The sequence below is a fragment of the Vombatus ursinus genome, unplaced genomic scaffold (genome assembly GCF_900497805.2).
Source record: "Vombatus ursinus unplaced genomic scaffold, bare-nosed wombat genome assembly UNPS02007408.1, whole genome shotgun sequence".
Classification (NCBI taxonomy): Eukaryota; Metazoa; Chordata; class Mammalia; order Diprotodontia; family Vombatidae; genus Vombatus; species Vombatus ursinus.
Window position 1 is genome coordinate 1,351,699 of NW_020947186.1, and position 22,344 is coordinate 1,374,042.

The window sequence follows — 22,344 nt, forward strand, 5'->3', positions numbered from 1 at the left end:
GGGTTTTAATTAATTAAGGTGAATAAGAAATTAGTTCCAAGCATAGTGAATGGGGGAGGGCAAGTGGAGGAATACGGTTCATGAGAAAATATATAGATAGGAGATGGAGGTCATGCACAAGCAGCTACGAGGAAGCCAGTTTGCTTTTGAAACAGACCTTCATATTTCTTACATTTTCCTTTGTATACATAGAGAGACATAGCAGTATAACTAGTGGACCATTTATCTTCCTCTCCTCTATGTTTCCCATGGCTTAATCACCCTGTTCACAGACGCACAGTCTCATAAGAAATAAAGTCCTGAGTACTTCAGGTTTCTCCTTTTGGGTCCAGAGCATTGTAAGGATATTAATCTTTTCCCCATTGAATGTACTACAGTTCTAGATGTTTATTCAAATGCTCATTTCCTCTATTATATTTTACTTTCCTTTTGTGTAGAAATCAAATATTAATGAATACTGGATTTAGAGACATATGTCAAAGGCAAGTGATACTACCTATTTTTGAGATGACCTTAGACAAGGTTACTTTACTTCCCTGGACTTAAGTTACTAATTTAATTTTCAAACTGGAGATAATAATAACACCTACTTCACAGGTTGTTGTGAAGGTCAAATGATAAATCTAAAGTATTTTGCAAATCTTAAAAGGTTAAATAGATGCTTATTATTATTATTATTACTCATCTGCAAAATGAGGGTATTAGACTAGATCATCTCCAAGGTTTCTGCTAGCTCTAAAATCTAAATCCATGATCCTATCATTTATCATTTATCCATCCTAGTAACCAACAGAATATCTCATAATAGTAATTTTAATACATATTTACTGAATTAAAATGAATAACTGACATCTCTGTGAAGATGATGAAGTTTTTGAAAGCAGGGACCTTGTCTAATTTATCTTTGTATCTCTCCAAGCTTAGCACAGTGCAATATACATCATAAGTCCTTAATATTTGCTTAATATTGAGAAAATAAGCAACAAAGACAGGAATCTGGGTAGTATCTGTTTCTCATTCAACTGTTTGTTAGGTTTTTTCTTCTATTTCCCATGTTATAAATTTTCTTTGAGGGCAAGGATGTTGTTAACTAAAACAGTCTTAAATGGAATCATGAAGAAACCAATAGCTGCAAAGCAATTTTTGTAACATATTGAAGAAATGAATTAGGTGGAAAAGCTGCATGAAATTTAATATGTGCATAAAAATAGATGCCTTTTAAAATTAAAGAGATATTTTGCCCTTGGATATTGCTGAAGACTCCAAGTGAAGCATGGTTTACAGGAACACTAATTTTTCTCTTGGAAGAGATTCACTGCACATGTCCAATTATGACTTTTTTTTTAACTAAAATCCACCTTGGCAATTCAACATTTTAACACATAGCAGCATAATCATTGTGCATGAAAGTCTAATGCTGTAATTGTTTGATTTCTTCACAGAGGAAAATAAAGTGGTAGAATCTCAATAAATGAGTATGGAATAAATATGACCTATGAAGGGCAGCTTCTCATTGGAAAACTTAGGAGCTCTATGAACCACTCACAACCCCCTACTCCTTCAGAAACATCAATAACAAATTATAAGGATAATTGCTTCTCCTATTTACTTCATTCTGACTCCTCAACTAACCAGCTATAAAAATAAGCATTAGTTCAATTCCTATTAAGATATACTGGTGGATTTTGAAAGCATTGTTATGATTCACAAAAGTTGTAAAATTTTGTACTTATGAACAGTATATATCCACTTTAAGATGAAGTGAAAACAGAAGAATTTAATTCAATAAATTATTCATTGTGAAGAAATGAGCATCTGGATGGAGGTATTGGTATCATAAAAACAGTAAGAGATAATCATAGTAAGTAATTAATATAATAATTAGACAACAAAAATACCTCATTTTGATATTATAATTTTTAGTTTATTAATTAATCCAAAGTCATTGTTTTCCTTAATAGCAAGTGATTTACTAGATATAAATGCCAGAAGTCTGCTTTTCCTTTAAGAAAAATTTACATTGCTATTCCATCTTGTGTAGCCACAAGCAGAGTGACTTCATAGCTTGGTGAAAAAAGAGGATTAGAGATTTTCTGAGGAAAGACTGGATATGATTGAAGTGCTAGATTAGTCAGTGAGGGACACAGTGTTACAAACATTTTATCAACATTATTTGCTGAATTCTTATTGTATGCAGAGTATTGAACTATACATCAAATGTTCTTCTGTTGTCCTATACATATTAATTAGAACTATAGAAATAGAACCAAAGGCATAGATACTATCTCATTATTCCTCCTCTCTGTGTTGAGGAAGAAATGGGATTCCCAGATATTTGCTAGCTAAAACCTAGAATAGGCTAATCCCAAATCCTGACCATTAAATTACTATAAAGTTTGAGGCATGAATGATCACTCAACCAATATCTTATGCTGTAGCAACAACAGAAACCAATATGATTTGTTGTTAGGAAAAAAATGCATTACAATTAGAGCTACTCGAACATGGAATAGACTTACCTTGGAAGGAATGGGATCCCTCAATCAATGCATGTCTTCCAGAAACGACATCTACAATGACTTCCTTGTCAAGTATTCTTTAAGGAAACTTTACATTCAGTCACAAAATGCATAAAATGGCATTTGATCTCTTAGTGGATACTGATCTTGTCCATAGGACCCCCTAAAGGCAATTTTACTTCCTCTTTAACTAGATTTGTTAAATATATTTTTTCTTATGTTATGAGTTAGGTAATATTTTTAAGACTAACAAATAATATAAATAGTAATGGACATTCTTGATTTTCAATTCATCTAATTGAAAAAAATACTAATGTTCTTCCATTCTAAAAAAACAAGTATTTTTATATTTCAGATGAATGTGTATCCTATTGAGAAAAATTCCATATTTTCCTGGACATTTTAGTGTTATTATGATAAACACATGCTGTATTTTATTAAAGGCTTTTTTCCTGAACTAATCCAAAAAATCATGTGATTTCTGTGAGTTTGTTATTAATATGATTTATATTTAATTTTCCTAATGTTGAAGAATTTCTATATTTTACTGTCATCTCATCATGATGAATATTTTTTAATATATTAGTTGTAAAATTATAGTAATATTTCATTGTGTATTTTTGTATCAATGTTCGTTAGTGATGCTGGCTAAAAGATGTCTTTCTCTGGTTAATATATCTCTGGTATTAAAATCAGGACTATTAGTTTCATAGAAATTTTAGTAAGGTGCCTCTATTTTTGCAAACAATTTGTGTCACATAGGATTTAATTGTTCTTTGAAAGTTTGATAATATTAGTTGATAAATCCTTCTGACTGCAGACATTGATAATGTGTGTATGTGTGTGTGTGTGTGTGTGTGTGTGTGTGTGTGTGTATTTTCCCAGAATCCAGCATAATAGCTGACATTGCATAAGCACTTAAATGGTGCATTGGATTTAGAAATGCTCTCTGGTTTTACCCTCATGAATACAAACTTAAGTAAATTTAGAAAGAGCTATAAACTGTATATCTGTGAAATATAACAACCTCATAATGCTTTAGACATGTCTTCTTTGATATGGAGGAACTTTCAGCCAGGAGAAAAACCTGCTATATCATATGGAATCAGCAAAAAATATCTAGATTTTTCCCATTTGATACCTTTTGGGTATGCTATCCAGTGTTCTACCTCATTTTATTTTATTTTTCCAATTTTCCTTTCCTTTTTTTGTTTTGCCTTTCACTATGTCATTGCTAATTAATTTTCAAAAAATTGAAAATAATTTTAAAATCTTTAAAATCATTTATTGTTCAATATCCACAGTCAATTCTTTATGTTAAATATAATAACTTTTGTTTAAGATAATATACTTACATGGAGAAAGAGAGAGAGAGTGAAAGGATACAAATATAGACATAAATACATACATACACATATACATTATACAATCATCATCATCATCATTATTGTAACCATTTTTAGTGCCAAGTAAGATAAAGTGGGTGTTTTAAAGAAGAGAGTGTTCAGGGAGGAGTGAGAAAAGAATGTTTCTAAGTTCCTTCAGTTATGTTACAATGCAAAGAACCTTAAAGTTGGAGTTAATGATCATCAGAAAGTCATTTTAGGAGTGGATAGAGCACCAGCCTTGGAGTAAGGAGGACCTGAGTTCAAATCTGGTCTCAGAGAGACACTTGACACTTACTTGCTGTTTGACCCTGGGCAAGTCACTTAACCCCAGTTGCCTCGGGAAAAAAAAGTCATTTTACACTGCTACTAATGACTTTATGCTCTAATGACTTTGTCATTTTCTTGCTAGTCTATATGGATTGATTTGGTATTGTGAAATGTATTGTTCATACATGCACTTTTATGTATGTAACAGTGCCTGGCAAATAGTAGATAGATAGGCTGGCAGATAGGTAGATATAGATAGATGGATAGATAGATAGATAGATAAAAGACATAGACAGGAAGGAGGATAGATAGCTAAAACATTTATTAAATGCTCATTATGTATCAGATAAAGTAACCACTTAATAAATATTTGTTGATTGATGCATGTTTTTGGCAAATTCTATTAAGTTAAACAGATGCTATGCTTTTCTAAACATATTTTCAAATAAGTGGCATGTGTGTGTTTGTGTTTGTGTATGTGTGTGCATGCACAATATTAGTAGTAGCACTTTTGTTTTTAGCAATACCCTTTCTCATTGAGTATGCTGATGCAAGAAGAATAAATGATAAGTAAAGCTGGCTGCTTTGGGGCTGGATTCACTAAAACCTCATTTGGGAAAATATAGGTCCATTACAAAGTGTGTGCCAAAGTGAAACAGATTTTTCAGGCCTCTGAGTAAGGAATTTATGTACACATCTCAAGGCAAGGATTCATTCATTCTTCCACACTGTAATGTGGAAATAAATATTCCACTGTGATTTTAAAGTCTGTAAAATTATCCGGGTGGAGATTGAAATATAACTAGATTTATTAGACTGATTTCAAATTCATCTATGTAATAGGCCACTGCAATTCCCATCATGTAAAAAATGGTGTTCAAAATATAAATAACCATTTCTTTATTTGGAACCATTTCATAGATCTTACACTATTTCACCTTAGATACCCCACATAAACTTCTGTTAGGAATATTCCAAGTCTATATTCCTCATTAATTTATCCATTATCAAATACACAAATTGTTAATCACAGTTCCTTTTTCTTTGTATTTGTATGTGTTTGTGTGTGTGTGTGTGTGTGTGTGTGTGTGTTTTATTGGTAGAGGAAACTCCACCAATTAATGAAGATCATTACCTACTTTTCAATTTACAGTCTCAGAAGGAGCTGCCTTAGGCCACTGAGAGGTTACATGACTTTTTCAGGGTCATACTGTGTGTGTACAAGGAGGAACTTGAACCCAGAACTTCTTGATTCTGAATTTGCCTTGCTATGCACTATGTCAGTCAATGTTCAGTCAATAAACATTTATCAGGTGCTTACCATGTGCCAGGCATTGTGCAAAACACTAGGAACAAAAATATAAGCAAAACAAAGAAAGAAAGAAAGACAAAACAGTCCCTGCCTTCAAGGAACTGAAATTCAATTTATTTTACTTTCTGTTCCAAATTCTCTCCTTTCTCCATTCATAGAGAAAGCAAAAAACAAACAAAACACATTGAAAATATCTATAGTCATGCAAAACAAATTGCCACATTAGCCATGTCTCAAAAAGAGAAAAAAAATGTTTCCTATCAAAGGAACTTATATTATCATGAAGATGGGGAACGGTAAAGCACAGAGGTGGGAAAGAAGGCAGTATGGTCATGATGGCTAAGTCCAGAGAATAGGGAATGGCAAGTCTGACACCTTTCTACAAAATTGATGTTCTAGGAAGAGTTACCAGTAGGAGAAGGCCACCACAGGGACTGAGTTGAGGGAGACAGCTTAAAGATGGTGACTAAATCTTGCATAATCTCTCAATGTTCTGATAGTAGAAAATCATAGAAATTGTTCAGGAAGATCAGGAAGAAGGTACTCAGGCTCTATTCCCACATTAAAAGTGCAGAAAGGTAAGTAGGTGTGCAAGAACATAATTGTCAAATGCAATTAGAATTCTAGCTGATTATAATTATAGGCCATTGTTTGTTGGTTTGGAGATAAAAGGAGTGGAAAGGAAGTGAAAGAAAACTGTTCACACTCCTAATTATACCAAAATAGACAACAATGTAACAGGTGCACCAGGTGCAGCTACATCCCCAGTCCCCATCCATATTTTCCACTTGGGTGAGTTCTCCCACACAACACAAAGATTAAAGTATTAGGAGTTGAAAGAAAAGACATTATCAAGTATGCATATACAGGTATTTTCCAAAGTAAAGCTAAACAGGGAAAAGAGATGCAAAATGATAGAGAGCTCGTGGAGAATGTAACTCATGGATGCAAGAAGTGACATAGATCCAGGACTCAAAGGTACAGCAGAGCTTATCTAGTCCAAACAGCTTATTTCACAGATGAGGAAACTGAGGCTTAAGGAGTTTAAGCGATTTTTCAGGGTGCTATAAAATATTTGTCTTCTTAAAGTAATATTAGGCATGTCCAGTATGCTATAGACTACATTGTCGTCATTGTTTATAGCATTTACACTAGGCATTTTCCCCAAAATATGAATTATCTAGTCTCTAGGTACTGTCAATTCACATTTTATGAATGAAAAAACTGACGCTTAGGGAAATTATGTAACCCATAGTAGGTTACACTACTGCAAATTGTTTGAGCTAGGATTCAAACCTAAGTCTCTTGGTTCAAGAGTCTTCCCACTAAAATGCAGCTGTCCCTCTGCTTAGCTACAATAGTATTTTCATATTATCTATGAAAAGAAAAAATGCAAATTGCACGCATATGCATAGTTTGCTAGGTAGAAGCAGCTATAATAGGAGGCATAATAATATTGTATGATTACAAATTTAGATTCAGAAAGAACTTAGAAACCAGTTTACCCTACCTCCTTATTTTACAAATGAGGAAACTGAGGTCCAGAATATTTAAATGACTTGTTCAAGGACACAATGGTAGGATTATTAATTTAAAAGTGGAACAGAACCTTAGGTGTCATCCAATCCAACTACCTCATGTTTATGAAATTGAGACTCAGAGAGGGAAAGGTACTTACAAAAAAGCCCAGACTGTGTTGGGAACTAGAGCTGGATTTCAAACTCAAATCCTCTGATTCCAAATCCACCACTTTTCCTCCTATACTAAATTTCCAATAACAGAATCAAGGTTCAATATTTGATGTCAGACAATATGATGCATAGTATGAGGGAAAGGAAAAAAAATGCTGCATTTGGAGTAAAAGGACATGGGTTTGAATACTAGCCCTACATTTACTATCTATTTGACTTTTAGGTAGTCACTAAACTTCTCTGGGGTTCAGGTTCCTCATTTCTAAAAGAAATATTTTGGACCTCAAAGATTCCTTCCCTTCCCTTCCCTTCCCTTCCCTTCCCTTCCCTTCCCAAAATTTGCACCCTATACTAATTGCTCCCAGGGCTTTCGGGAAAATCACATAGATGTGGAAGGAAGTCAGGGGGTACAACTTCTAGGTATTCCTTGGAATCTATTTACCAAGGGATTAGCAGTTAATTCCAGGATTAAAGATAAAAATAAAATGCACATTCCCCTGGGATAGGGAAAGCCTTTATTTATGTTAGTCCATACAAATCTGTAAATGATTAATAATCGAACCTTTATAGTAAAGAGTTTTTCATGAGGGAAAGGCACTGGGAGCATGAATGGAAGTATCACTAAGACTGGACAAGTACCAGAAAGGGTTTTGGCAGATGGACAAAAGAAAAAAAGATGACTTAATTGACAATTTTATTTAGGGACATTTCAGATTACTATCGTTATTTTAAGTGAGGAATAAGCCCAGGCTCTAAGGCATTTACAGAGAAATCAGAAGAATCAGGATGAGTATCAATCAAACAATAAATCAATCAAATCAAAGAAATACAAATAAAATAAAAATAAAGAAATAGATAAAAATAATAAACTATAAAGAAATAAAAGAATAAAGAAATATATATCAAAGATGTAAAAGAAAACCATTCATAGTCATATTAATAAGTCCAAACTGAAGAGGTCTATCATTGAAAGTGCTGGGGTGATGTAATATTAAAATAATATGGGCTTGGTGGATATCCGTATTTATTAGAATTGAATATCTCTTGTAGTCTATGTGTATTAATTCTGTTCTAAGTGCAACTATTCACCTTCCTGTCCAGTGCATGTCATAGTTAACCTTGATGGAGAAAGGGATTCTACATCCCTGAATTTCTATCAGATCATCCATAGATTCACTAGTTACACCTGGATTTACTGCTCTGGAGCACTATTAACACATCCATTTAGAATATCAGGAAGGAAAAAAAACCTCTAATTTGTGAGTGTAGTCTTGGCCAAGACAAATTAAAACTCATCTTGTCCAAATCTTTATCCATGAATGCAGCTTAATCTTTGGATATACCAGAGCACTGCATATATATACACAAAACATTCACTGAAAAAATAAATAAATTTGAGCCATTAATTTAATGATTTCTGATAAATTGAACAAGTCAGTATGGAAAATGTAGCTATAAAACAGATATAAAATCCAGTTTATATTTTTGTAAGAGATTATTTTTTTTTCTGGATTTGGAGTCAGAGGACCTGAGTTTAAATTCCATCTCTGACATTTACTACCTAACTTACTAACTTTTGATAAGGTATTCAATTGTCTGGGCTTTAGGTACCTCATTTGTAGAATGAAACTGATTTTAGACTAGATGACCTCAAAGATTCCTTCTGGCTCTAAATCTGTTGTACTTTCATAAGCGAACAACAATTCAACAAGGATCTGTAAAAAGTGCCTGTTAGGTGCCATGCTCTCTGCTAGGTGTTTGACATACAAATGCAATAAATTAAGGAAGTTCTTATGCATAAGAAATTTATAACTAACTCAAATTTGGGCTTTATTTTTGCCTGTTTTGACATAATCACAGCACTCGCACATTATCCAACCCATTTTGCACATGTTTAACCATTGACTCTATTTTGATTAATTTGGTAGGGGACCCTATTTCATGAAGAAAATCAACCAAAAAGCCTTTTTAATTTACAATAGAATAACTAGAAATCTGAGTTGACTTGGCCATGAGTTTTTATAAAACTTCAATCGACAGAGCATTGTATTTTAATTTGATTCCATACCCATAGTAAATTATACATGAATAAAGGAATGGTAGAGATGATTTTGGAATGCCTTAACAATATCACTTTCTCCATCTCCTAAATTTTAACCACAATTTCCTCTCTTCCAGGTCACATCATGGACACAAGTCTTACCTGGTGTCTACCTTCAGTCAGACTCTGAGAATTTTTACCTCTCTGCCTCATCTATATCTTACAGGTACTATCAGAGTCATATAATCATAGAACCTTCGAGCTGGAATAAAACTCACAATAGATACATCTCTCTCCAAGTCACTAAGTTCTTCAGTCCTGGATCTGTTCTACCTAGCCAAAGACCTCTTCATCCTCTGGAAAGCAATTTCACAAAATTCATCCATCATCTTCTGCTCAGTTAGGGAGACCAGTTACATTCAATAAATCTAGAGCTTGTTATTTCCTCTAACAGAAAAGCAAAGAGAGTATAGCACTATTCAATCAATTAAACAATTTTCTCTTGGTTTCTTCTCCCAGATTTCTGACTTTCACTCACAATTTGCTGTCACCTATGCCTTGGTCTCATAGTCTTTTTAGCTTTGATATTTCTGAAATTTTCATATTCCAAATTATTTTGCTATTTATATAGCTAGAAAATTTTCTTTCCCAATCTATCTATATGTTCCATTACAGTTTTGAAAACTTCAAGTTATTGAAAATTTACTATATTCTACAAACTATTTAGAATTCACCAAGCAGCACATAATAGTTTCAATTTGTCTGAAGACTGCACTGACCCAGGGACAATTTTCTGCTCAGTGTAAGTCAGAAAAAAATGACAACTATACTGATTGAACCAAAGTAAATGTCATCATGCTAGTCATAAGCTCACAAAGCTTAGAAAATCTCCTGTCCAGAAACTAAAATCTGGCATGTTAAAATAGAATTTCTCTGAGTCCAAGTTTCATGACTTTTTTAATTCCTTGAGAATAGGGATTGTTTTACTTTCTATTTGTATCCTCACTGCTAAACACACAGTAAGTCCTTAAATGCTTTATTCATTCATGGGCTAAGCATTTTTTCATACTAGCAAACCATAGTCTATTAAGCAAAGTTAATAATTTTGGATGGTGCCCAGGACAACTCTGCTTCCTACTGGATCAAGAGTAGAAAATTGGAACCTTTGTGGCACATTAAAATAATGCAAATATTCAATGCTGTCCAGGAATAGCCTCTTCACCAGAAGAATAAAATCTTTCTCCAACTCACTGTTAAAGGGCTCCTGAACTTGTTTTCTTGAGTTGCCATATATTCCAGAATTGTGATTTTCTGGTTGACACCACTGTGCAACAAGACTTAGTAAAGAAGAAAATGAATTTTGTCTTTGACAAGATACATCCATCTTTATTTAATACATTATTTCATGGTGTTTTACAGTGCTTTGTTTTTAGTAAGTTGTAGAAGAGCATAGTACAAAAGAAAGATTTCAAGACAGAGCTCCTGATTTAAATCCTGGCTTTGCCATGCAACTACTTGTGTGATGTTAAGTAAGTGACTTTGACTGCATTTTCTTCATCTGTAAAATGACATGGTTGGACTAGATGGACTCTGAGCTCTCTCTCTCTCTCTCTTTTTTTTAACACTAAATCTGAGATCTTATTAACCAAACAGCAAAAATACCAAAACAATAAATCTAAGTCTCTCCTTCATTGCTTGCTTTCCTATTACTTTTGTGGGTCTCATCTTTTCCATATGTAGATCTAGTTAGACAATGTATTTTGGATTAAATAATAGCTTACATAAGTTCAGCATGAATATAGATTTCACTAAATCTCCAATTCAATGATATCTCCATTATAAAATTTCATTTTTCAAGGTATTTCCCCCCAGTACCATTGAATGAAATGAAAGAATGACATGAACTTGGAACTTTTGGGGAATGGTTTCTTTCTGTCTCTTTTATTCGTACTCACAGACAGTTTGGCATTGTGATGCACTAGCCATTTATTCTTCTAAAAACTTGAGACTTGCTTTCTCACAGACACTGGATTTACATTATATATTACACAAGTTTGAACTTATTTCTTTCTTCTAAACATGATAGTTGAAAAATAAAACTAGTTCTTATATTCTGATAAGTATTGACATTCAAGGATCGGGGAGACAAGATGAAAGGTTTTCTGAGGACATACAAGAAAAGAACAGGAGTGTTTAGAATAGATTTTAAAAACTAATTTTATTCTTTTTTCTAATGAACATATGTTCTCTCCCTCCAAATACACAAATTGAAAAGAAGTAAAAAAAAAGGGACAATAAAGAAGAAAGAAAAGAAAGAAAAATAAAACCCTGATAACAAATATGCTTAATTAAGCAAAGTAAAACAAATTCCTCATTAGTCATTTCCATAGTTAGTTAGATAGATAGATAGATGATAGATAGATAGATAGATAGATAGATATCGATATAGATGTGGGTGTGTATTTTATCATTTTACATTTTGATTCTATTGCCTCTCTGTCAGGACGTAGATAGCTCCTTCATCTTTCATCATCTGGAATTGAAGTTTGTTACTGCATTGATCAGGGTTCCAAAATTTTTCAAATGTTTTACTACAATGTTGTTATTGTATAAATTATACTCCTGGCTCTATTCACGGGACTTTGTATCATTTCAGACAGCTCTCTAAATTTCCTGTGAAAGTATCCATATCATCATTTCTCATGATAAAATATTATTCTATTACAGTGAAGTATATTAATTTGTCCAAGTTTCCCTGATAGGCCAAATAAATTGGCTTCCCAGATTAGGAAAGAATTGTTAAACCACAGTTTGTTACGAAAAAAAATCCTCTGGTTTTAGTGGGCTACAAGTTTTATATGAGCTAACAGTATGATTTAGAAGTCATTAAAAGAATCATAGTTTCTAGAAATAAGGAGTTAAAATCCCTCAGTATTCTGACTTTGAAAGGAAATAAATAAAAGATGAATAAAAGTGGTTGGGAATTTAAAAGGATGCTAGGAATCATTGCAACCCAACTTATCCTAAGTCACATACCTTGTTGTAGAGAAAAGAATAGTTTTCTGAGTTTTCTGTCTAGTTTGTTTTATAATAAAAGATGCTGGTTAATTAGGAACAAGGAAATCCTTTGCAAAAATTTTTAAATCAGTTTAGATTCTTAAAATCTAGCCACTGCTCTGATTCTTACAATCTAGCCAATAGCTCATTGATGTTCAGACTCCTTAAGAGTCTGCCCAATATAATCGATGTTCTAATAAACCTTGTGTTTAGCTGAAAGAAGGCTTGGGTCGAATTCTTTCAGGCAGGACCTTCATGTTGTGATTTTGGGTCCCAACACCCCTAAAACCCTAAACCTCAACATTTTGGTGGCCTGTATGGGGAAACTGCCTAACCTCAAGTTCTTCTCCAGCCAAGATTGAAAGGTATGTAAGCCTCTCCCCACCTCCTTTCTTGCTCTACAGTTGGGGTTGCTCTCCAAACATCAAGGCTTGGAGGTGCTTTTCAGGCAGACAGTTATGAGGCTGTCTTGCACTCAGCCTGACTTCTCAGGCTCTCAGTACACTGGGTCGGTTTAAAGCCGTGGACCTGGGTATACCTTCTGCGTCATAGAAGACAAGGACAGACACCTTATCTGGAAGTATATGCACAATTCTGTCAATTCTCGTGGCACTAGGGAATTGGGGAAAACTGCAGTTGCTTTTTGGTTCCCTGAGGCTTACTTAGTTTCTTCCCTCTACACCCCTGAATCCTCCTTCATGGAGGTTACAGGGAAAAGTTAGAACAGATAAAATTATCTTGGCAGATTCTGGAGATTTTGCAATTGATCCTTAAGGAGTTTTGAAACTCCCCCTTAAAATCCTGGTCACTCCTTTCCCCCACTCCCTTCCCTTGAGTCAAGAAGGATATCGGTTAACCCCTTTCATAGGAGAAGAGAGTTTCACCCTTTCCCCTCACCTTTGATTTTGCCCTCCCCCACCTGGGGATCTAGTTCAGCTTCATCATCAACAGGTCATGTCGGGTTAACTTTATTTTCTTTTTTTTGATAGGATTACCAAATTGGTAGAGGAACAGAATGCTAGAGATAATTTCCCTAAATTTTAGCATATGAATTGATAAAGTGTCTCATACTTCATTTTTGTAGGGCAGATGAAGAGATGAGAACTAGATAGATTTAGAACTATGGCTTCCCCCCCTCAAAGAAAAAACAACAACAGCAACAACAGGACGGAAAAACACCAAAGAGAAGAGAAATAGTTAAAAAGTATACAAGAAAAAAAGCCAGCCAAAAGAGAAAATAAAACCCAATGATGATACAATTAATAGTGTAGAACAACCAAATTAGCTAAAATACTAGATCAACAGACATGAAAAAGCAACCACTTGAAACATCATAAGAAACATACTCTGGTTGATAAATGACACATTTCCACACATTAAGTAGGAACTAGAAATGCTAAGAGAATCAGAAGATCAAATAAAAGAAATAATTAAAGAGAGGAGAAAATCAAATGAGAAAATTCAGTGAGAATTGAGATTTGGAAATAGAATGAGAGGAAATAAAAAAGAAAATGATGAATATAATAGAAAAACTTTAGGATTTACCGAAGTAACAATTAGCAACATTGTGAGAAGGGAGGGAATATCACTATTATTGCTTGTGGATGTAAGACTTGTCTCAGTCCTTTGGACAGCATTGGGTAGTAGAGAAGAAGGCACCTAAGCATGCTTTTGACATATGAGTCCAGTTTCCACTATGTAGAGATACGCATGAGGAACCTCAATTTCTGTGGGGGAGGGGAATTGTTTTCAGTGCAATAGGGATGATTTTGTACTGTTATTCCTTTTTTTTTTTGCTTTCGGTTTGGTAGCTCACTTCTTAGCCATAGTAATTAATCAATCAATAAACATTAGCAACAATTCTGAGTTCTATCCCCACTGCAATAGAACTCTTTCAATTCCCCTCAGTACCAAAGAAAAATCTCTTATGAATTGTTTTCATGTGTTCCTTTTTGCTCCGCACGCCTCCACACCCCATTCCTGACTTCCAATTCTAGGTCAAAATTGCATTCCTCCCACCCACCTGACATATTTATCAGATTGATGTTTGCTTCTTGAAACCCTAATCCAGTGACTCCACTGATAATAATCTCTCTGTCAGGAAATTCAGGATAAGGTCCAAAAAAGGTGTTTCTGCCCTCTTTGAATCAGGGATTTTCCATTTGGGCTATATCCAAGGTCAGGTCCTCTAAATTCTCACTCTTCTAAGTTTGGTTCTCCCTATTCTCTCTCCAATTCTGTGCCTAAAAAAACCCCAAGCCAAAACGAACAGCAATCCTTTAATCTCTTTCTTCTAGTCTTATACTTATTCATACTTCATACCCTGTCTTTCTTCTAAATCCCTAAATTATGTTTAACATTAATATGTATAATATTGGTCTGTCTTTACAATATCAGCATTTTCAAAAGCTACATAATACAACATCTTTTTTTTTGGTTTATAGTAAAGCTGGAATTACAATTCAATTTTGAGCAAAAAAAAAATTGTAATACTTCTAATGGCTATGATGCCATTGATTAACAGGAAAAAAATATTTCTTCAGTTAATAGTTACCTAGGTAACTTTTTAAGAGTCTTGGACCATTGAATCCATGTTTCAAGTACCCTTATAAATCTAAGTAACTATATAAAATTAATGTTAATGCAATTTTTGATGATTATTTAACACCCCCTCTGAAAAAGCTATTATTTCAGAGTTCAGGAACTTTGTTTACTTGAAAATCTAAAACTATAGCTCTGATTCCCTGCAGATGAGTTTTACTTTAATAGTCACTCAGTTGACACAGTTAGCTGAAAGGTGTGAGGGCAGGGAACAATCATTTATTAGGTACCTACTACATTACAGGTCTTATGCTAAGCAATTTACAATTTGACCTCACACATCAACCTTCTGATGTAAATGCTGTTATTATCCTCATCATGTAGTTGAGCAAACTGAGGCAGACAGAAGTTAAATGACTTGCACAGGGTTATATTGCTAGTAAGTGTCTGAGGCCAGAATTGAACTCAGGTCTTTCTGATTACAGGTCCAACCATTGTGTAACCTAGCTACCTCAAGGCACAGGCTTTTACTTAAATGAAAAAAAAATATTATCCCATAAACCTGAGGCACACTTTCCCACAAATGAAGGGAGAATCAATGGGAAGAGCTGACTCATAGATAGAGTAAACTAGTAGAGGGACACATACATAGGGAAAACATGTTTCATATTTACAATACAATACAACTATTTGCACCTCTGGCACTTCAGGACACTGAAAACTTTTTTTTTTTTTGTTGTGTCCTCAAATTTCTCTCCCAGACTAGAATGTTTTGCTCAGCATGTTACTTATCTGGGTTCCTTAGAAAATAAACCCTCTCTATTATCTGCAGACGTAGTGAGTTTGTTTTTAAAAGTTCACCTGAAGTGTGCCTGATCCTTTATTCAACATAAAACCTTATAATTTCATCAAGCCTCATTGGGATACTTCTTCACAAGTTTGCTCCCAAAGGAACAAGGATTGTATAAATACTTTCTTGCTTACTTTACAAGCTGTGAGTGGGCTACTCTGTAACTGGAGTACAATAGTCTTTCAGCCATACTTATTTTATATCGTATGTATATTGTGTGTGTATTGTTCTTCATTTCTATTTCTATGCTCCATCAGGACATGCCTTGTTTCTGTGAATTATTCATAATTATTGATTATTCTTTTATAGTTATATGATATTTCATTCATATACCTCAATTTGTAAGTAAGATCTGCCTAACAATTAGAGTTGTCTCAAAGTGTGAGGTACTGCCTCATGAGAATGTTAGTTGCCCATCACAAGAAGTATTTAAGCAGAGAATGTATGATAATTTGTCAAATATAGTATTTGGGGGATTCAAGTTTAAAGTTGCAGTCTTACTAAATGACCTCTAAGCACATTCTAATTTTAAGTTTCTCTTATTATAAAAAGTCAAGAAAAGTGAACAATAGTTTTAGGTGGTTACATACTTTCTCTCTAAAAACTAAACAATGATCCAGTTCATTTTCCCCTAAAATCAAGAGAAGCAGTGAATAAAATTTCTAATATACCCAAGATGTTAAATTCCATGAAGTCAGATATAATTTTTATGTTATATGTGTTAGTAATGCTTTATTAAAGCTAAAATGACACACAAAACTACTATACTGGTAACTTTGGTTTCACCCTAAATTATTCCACAATTCTCAATTGCATCATTCTTTTCAGCTTTATAAAGGGAAAATAATTTGTCTTTTACTTGAAATTCAGCTCCACAAAGATTTCTTACTATAGACTCCGACTATATGCAGTGTACTAAGAGAATAAAAGGACAAAAAATTAAAAAAAAGTAGATTTTGTTTTCAAAAGGGTTATTGATTATTATTTAATTGGATACATAAGATATGAATAAATAAGTATTTAATGAGTAGAATTTGATAAGAGTAAAGGTGTGTTTTAAGCAAAGCATTATTAAAAATTGGAAGGAGAGGGCACTTCTAACCTGGCTAATAAATAAAAGGATTATAAAACAGGGTGTGCCTAAATAGCCCTTAAGGAAGAAAGATTCAAGAGGAGCAGATAAAGAAAGTATGTATACCAGGCTTTGGGGCAGCCTGTGAAAATACATGCAAGGTAAAAAAAAACAAAAACAAAAACAAAAACAGATGATATGAAAGGGTAGCTGGTAGTCTAGTGTGCCTGGAGCATAGAAAGCAAGAATAGAGTGAAATAAGGGTGGAAAATATGGTTAATATAGAGTTGTGAAGAGCCTTCCAAGTAAACTCTGGAGAATTTTTTTTTTAGTTTTATAATATGAACAATGGGGAGCCACTAAAGTTGTTCAAGCAAAGAATGGCTGCCATGCTTTTATCAAAATCTCATCTTATTCTTGTGTTTAAAAGAAGAAGTCAGTAGGCACTACTGTAGAGAGAATGCTGAGTCTGGAATCAGAGCAGACCTGAGTTCAAATCTGTCCTCAGATATATACTAAGCTGTGTGACCCTGGATAAATCACTTAACTGCTTTCTGCTCCAGTTTCTTTATCTGCAAAAATGAGGATAATAATATCACCTACCTCTAAAGGTTGTTGTGAGGATTAAATTTTTTAAAAAAAGATTATTTTTGTAAAAGCACCTTGCAAATTTTAAAGTGGCATATAAATGCTAGCTGTAGATTATAGCAAAATTATACTTACTCAAAAGTGATTGATTGACTGGATCTAAGAGTGAGTCTGTCATATTGGAAGATGTCTAGGGCAATGTATCAGGGATCTATGGATGTTCTTTTGATTTGTACTACTTTGATCAATGACTTAGGAAAAGGTAAAAGTGTATTCTTGTTAGATTAGCTCACAGGGCTAGCTCCCATATTGGACAGCAGAGTCAGGATTCAATAACTTCTTAACATCTTATAGTTTCAATCTTCCCCGAAGTAGACACATTAAACATCTGGAATGAAAGTACAAATTAACTACTTCATGGCAACTCTATATACTTAGAAATTATCTATCAAACACAGAAAAATAAATTTAAATCAAGAAAACTTTTCCCCCATTTCCATGTCTTTAGGTATACAGGCAGGGCAGCATCATGCTGGTAGAAAACAAATGACGTTATATACAAATTTAATAAGATAGATTACCAGTTTTACTATTTCAAATCATTTTATCACGTTCTCCTCTAGTGAGTAGTTATTGTGTAATTTTGTACATAATAGAAAGCTTCTACAGAAGATAAGTTTATAGACCATCAAATCCTATTATGTACTACATGGGGAAATGACATGACCAGCACAAGGCAGAACTTCTAAGTGTTCAAAAGATTATCCAGGAAGGGTCACTGACCTAACTTTTAGTGATATAACATGCCAAGTTTAGTGATATATAAATTTCTTTTTGTGTGAGTAAAAAAAAAAAAAATTCACCTGAAGATAAAATTAGTTACTTTAAGTTATTTTAAGAAGGGATCATGGTCGAAGTTATTTTTTTTCTTTTTTTGCAGCCAAACACAAGGTTTATTAAAGATCTGCCATGTTAGTCAGACTCTTAAGGAACTGAGCATCTGTGAGGTATTGGCTACATTGTAAAAATCTGAGCAGTGGCTAGATTCTAAGAATCTGAGCACTTTAACAGAGACAAGATGGACCTTATATACAGAAAGAGTGTGGGATGGATCCAGGAGTGGCCAAGTAGTTTGGGGTGACTGGAGGAGGGGATCTAAAGAGATCTGGATGGGAGTGGCCAGTAAGGGGGGGGAGAAAAGAACACTTGGGACCTGGACCACATGGCCAAGGGAGAATGGAGCCTAGCTAGAATGAAGGGAAATGGCCTGGGGCCATAGGGAGGTAAGACAATCTAGGGGTAAGGTAGGTAAAGGGTAACAGAATTGGGAGATTGGGTGTAGCCACAATGAAAGGCCAGTTGATGGGATTATAGCCTCAGGCGAATGCCAGAGATTTGGCCATGTGGGAAAATCCAGGGTTTTTCCTTTCTGGGGTCCAGATCCCAACCTCATCATTCCCCCTCAAACAAATGGGACTCAGATTATTTTGGAGTAAGGGGTGAAGGTCTTGGCTTCTGAAACTGGCAAGGGGCATAGAGCTGTCCCTGCCTCGAGGGGTTCCCAAAGAGGTGGTTGACTGGAACTGAGCACATGCTGCATCGAGGGAACGATGCGGGGGACACTGGCTGGTACACGCTGTTTGTTATCAACTGTAGGTAGATGACCTGTAGTCTGGAAGACACAAATCTGACAGAAAAGACTGCAGGGCTCAGATATGACAGGATAAAACATCCTTAGCTCGGTTGGGATTCAGATAATTCAGTTTTCCAACCATGCAGTATCAAATCCACTTCATAGCCAGACTCAGGAATAGCCAGATGGGTAACATTCCTTTTCAAAGGAACATAATGGGGAAACTGGGCCAGGAGGATCCCATCTTAGACTGAGGCTAAAATTGTCCTCTCAGCTTTTCCAGATGCTGACTTTTCACCAGTATCACATTCTCTCTGAGTAGCTTGCGGCATTTCTCTCAGATGGTGGATTATTTATTATCAATAGATTACTATGATTCATCAGACAACTTAAAATAAAATCCCATGAGATTTTGCACCTCAATCAGCAAGTTTCACCAATCACAATTTAGGAAAAACTTTTCCAGGATTTACATCTCAAATTTAAATTTGTCATGGTGTAAAAATCCAATCTTTAGAGATTTCTCTATACTTGCAAATTCTCAGCAAATCAAAACCCAAACAAGTTTTTTGGCAAGTTTACACATTAAAACAATAACCAACAATAGCCAAATTATTTCAGCGGTAACCAAATTATGAAAAGTTGCTTGAGATAACTAATACAAAAAATTCACCAATTTGAAACTTAAAACAAACCCATTACTAATCTGGTGACTTCAGTTTTGTTAAATACATTTCCAAATTACTTTGCAAAGAGAATCAACATCTCATCATTAACAGTCAAAACTACAACTTTAAGAAGAGCATGCTTACCCAAGTTTAGAGGCTAGCTGCTTTACCTTGAGAAGAATGTGCTGGACCTGGGTGATGCTTCCAGGCAAAGGTTGCCCCAGGACCCAAGGCCATTACCAGTGGGGCCCATGCTGTAGCTGCTGCCCCTCCCCCCTCCTTCCTTTCCCTGGTTGGGGAGGGTGAAATCAAAGGTTAGGGGAAAGGGTGAAACTCTCTTCTCCTATGAAAGGGGTTAACAGATACCCTTCTTGACTCAAGGGAAGGGAGTGACCAGGGTTGTAAGGAGGTGTTTCAAAACTCCTTAATGATCAACCACAAAACCTCCAGAATCTGCCAAGATAGTTTTAGCTGTTCTAACTTTTCCCTGTAACCTCCATGAAGGAGTGTAGAGGGAAGGGAGTAAGTAAGCCTGACTCTTAAGGAATCTGAGCTTCTGTGAGGTTTTGGCTAGATTGTAAAAATCTGAGCAGTGGCTAGACTCTAAGAATCTGAGCCTTTTTTTTTTTTTTTCTTATTTCATTACAACTTTTTGTTTGTTTGTTTGTTTGTTTCTTTTTACTCCCCAGTATCTATAAAATTAAGATTTTCTTAGAAGCCACAAAACCAAAGTGGTATTAATTAACTTCCTGGCTAAAAGAATTCTGTAAAATGAAAATATAAACCTTTAATGGATATCATCAAAACATTTTTGTTATTGTTACTCAAAAATTTGGAAATCTCAAAGAAAACTATTCAAACTCAATGAATCAACTTTTCATTTTCTCAGAGATGAGATGCAATTATGTATTTGATACTTTGTGTGTTACTATGTTCTGAAAGACTTTTAGGACTTTTCTACTACAAATACTTCCCCACAATCTCCTTGAAAACTGGCCAGTGCAGTAATGCACTTTTTAACTTGAATTTTGCCTAGTCTAGCCAATGTTGGATAATAATAGAAAAAAAAATGGATGAAGGAGAGAAAAGTAGTGACTGAGAGTGGCCTGGTACCTTTTGGTTGCAGAATGGGTAGGGGTAGAGTAGACACTTAAGTGAAAGGAGCCTTGAAAAATATACTGGAATGTGTATTTTATTCCCAATTTGGAAAAGGAGGAGCTAATATAAGATCAAAATTAGATAGTAGAGAAACAAAGCTATCACATAAGATGCCAAAAAAATGCAAAAAGACAACATACAAAGAAACAAAATAAAACAAAATAGCTAAATTTTCTCAAGATTCCCCACCAAACAATTTCAAAATAATGCCTCAAATCAAATTTAGAGTGATAGAGTTAAAAAGATCAGGATGAGACATTTTTCAAGCCTAAGAAAACTTAGGCAGTCAGCAGGAAAGTCCTGTGACACCAGGGTGGAGGTAAATCCTAAGTGTGTATACCACAGCACCAGCAGTGAGGATTGGAAGCAGCTGTAACACAGCAGCTTCAGGAGCTCTTAGCAGAGTGATAGTAAGGGAGGTGGACAACTGGTCAGAAAGGGATTACAGGGAAAACTTTTCTGTTACTCAGTTCAGTTGATGCTGATTGGCAACTCTATTACTCATACAGAGTTCTTGGTTATAGTTCCGGGGCAATCCTAATCTCAGAAAAAGCAAAAGCAAAAATAGATCTAATTAAAAGAGATAAAGAAGGAAAGTACATACTTCTAAAAGGTACCATAGACAATAAAGTAGTATCAATATTAAACATATATGTACCAAGTGGTATAGCATCCAAATTCTTAGAAGTAAAGTGAGTTATAGGAAGAAACAGACAGCAAAACAATACGAATGAGGGACCTCAGCCTCCCCCTCTCAGAACCATATAAATCTAACCATAAAATAAACAAGAAAGAAGTTTAAAATGTGAGTAGAATTTTAGAAAAGTTAGATATGTGAAACCTCTGGAGAAAATTGAATGGGGATAGAAAGAAATATACTTTTTTTCTCGGTGGTACAAGGCACCTGCATAAAAATTGACCACTTACTAAGGCATAAAAACCTTACAATACAATGCAGAAAGGCAGAAATACTAAATGTGTCCTTTTCAGATCGTGATGCAATAAAAATTACATGTAATAAAGGGCCGTGGAAAAACAGACTAAAAACTAATTGGAAAATAAATAACCTAATCCTTAAAAAAATGAGTGGATCAAACAACAAATTATAGAAACAATCGGTAACTTCATCCAAGAGAATGACAATAATGAGACAACATACCAACCTGATAAGTGTGAGGTGGTCCGTCAGAGTTGTTTTAATTTGCTTTTCTCTAATCAATTCTGATTTAGAGCACTTTTTTATGAGCATTTTTATGTGACTATAGATAGCTTTAATTTCTTTACCCAAAAACTGCCTATTCATGGGGCAGCTAGATGGCACAGTAGATAGAGCACTGGCCCTGAAGTAAGGGAGGACCTGAGTTCAAATCCGGCCTCAGACCGAATACTTAACACTTACTAGCTGTGTGACCCTGGGCAAGACACTTAACCCCAATTGCCTAAAAAACAAAACAAAAAAGAAACTGCCCATTCATAACCTTTGACCATTTATCAATTGGGGAAAGACCTGTATTGTTATAGATTTGACAAAGATTGGCTAACATGACAGAACTGGAAAA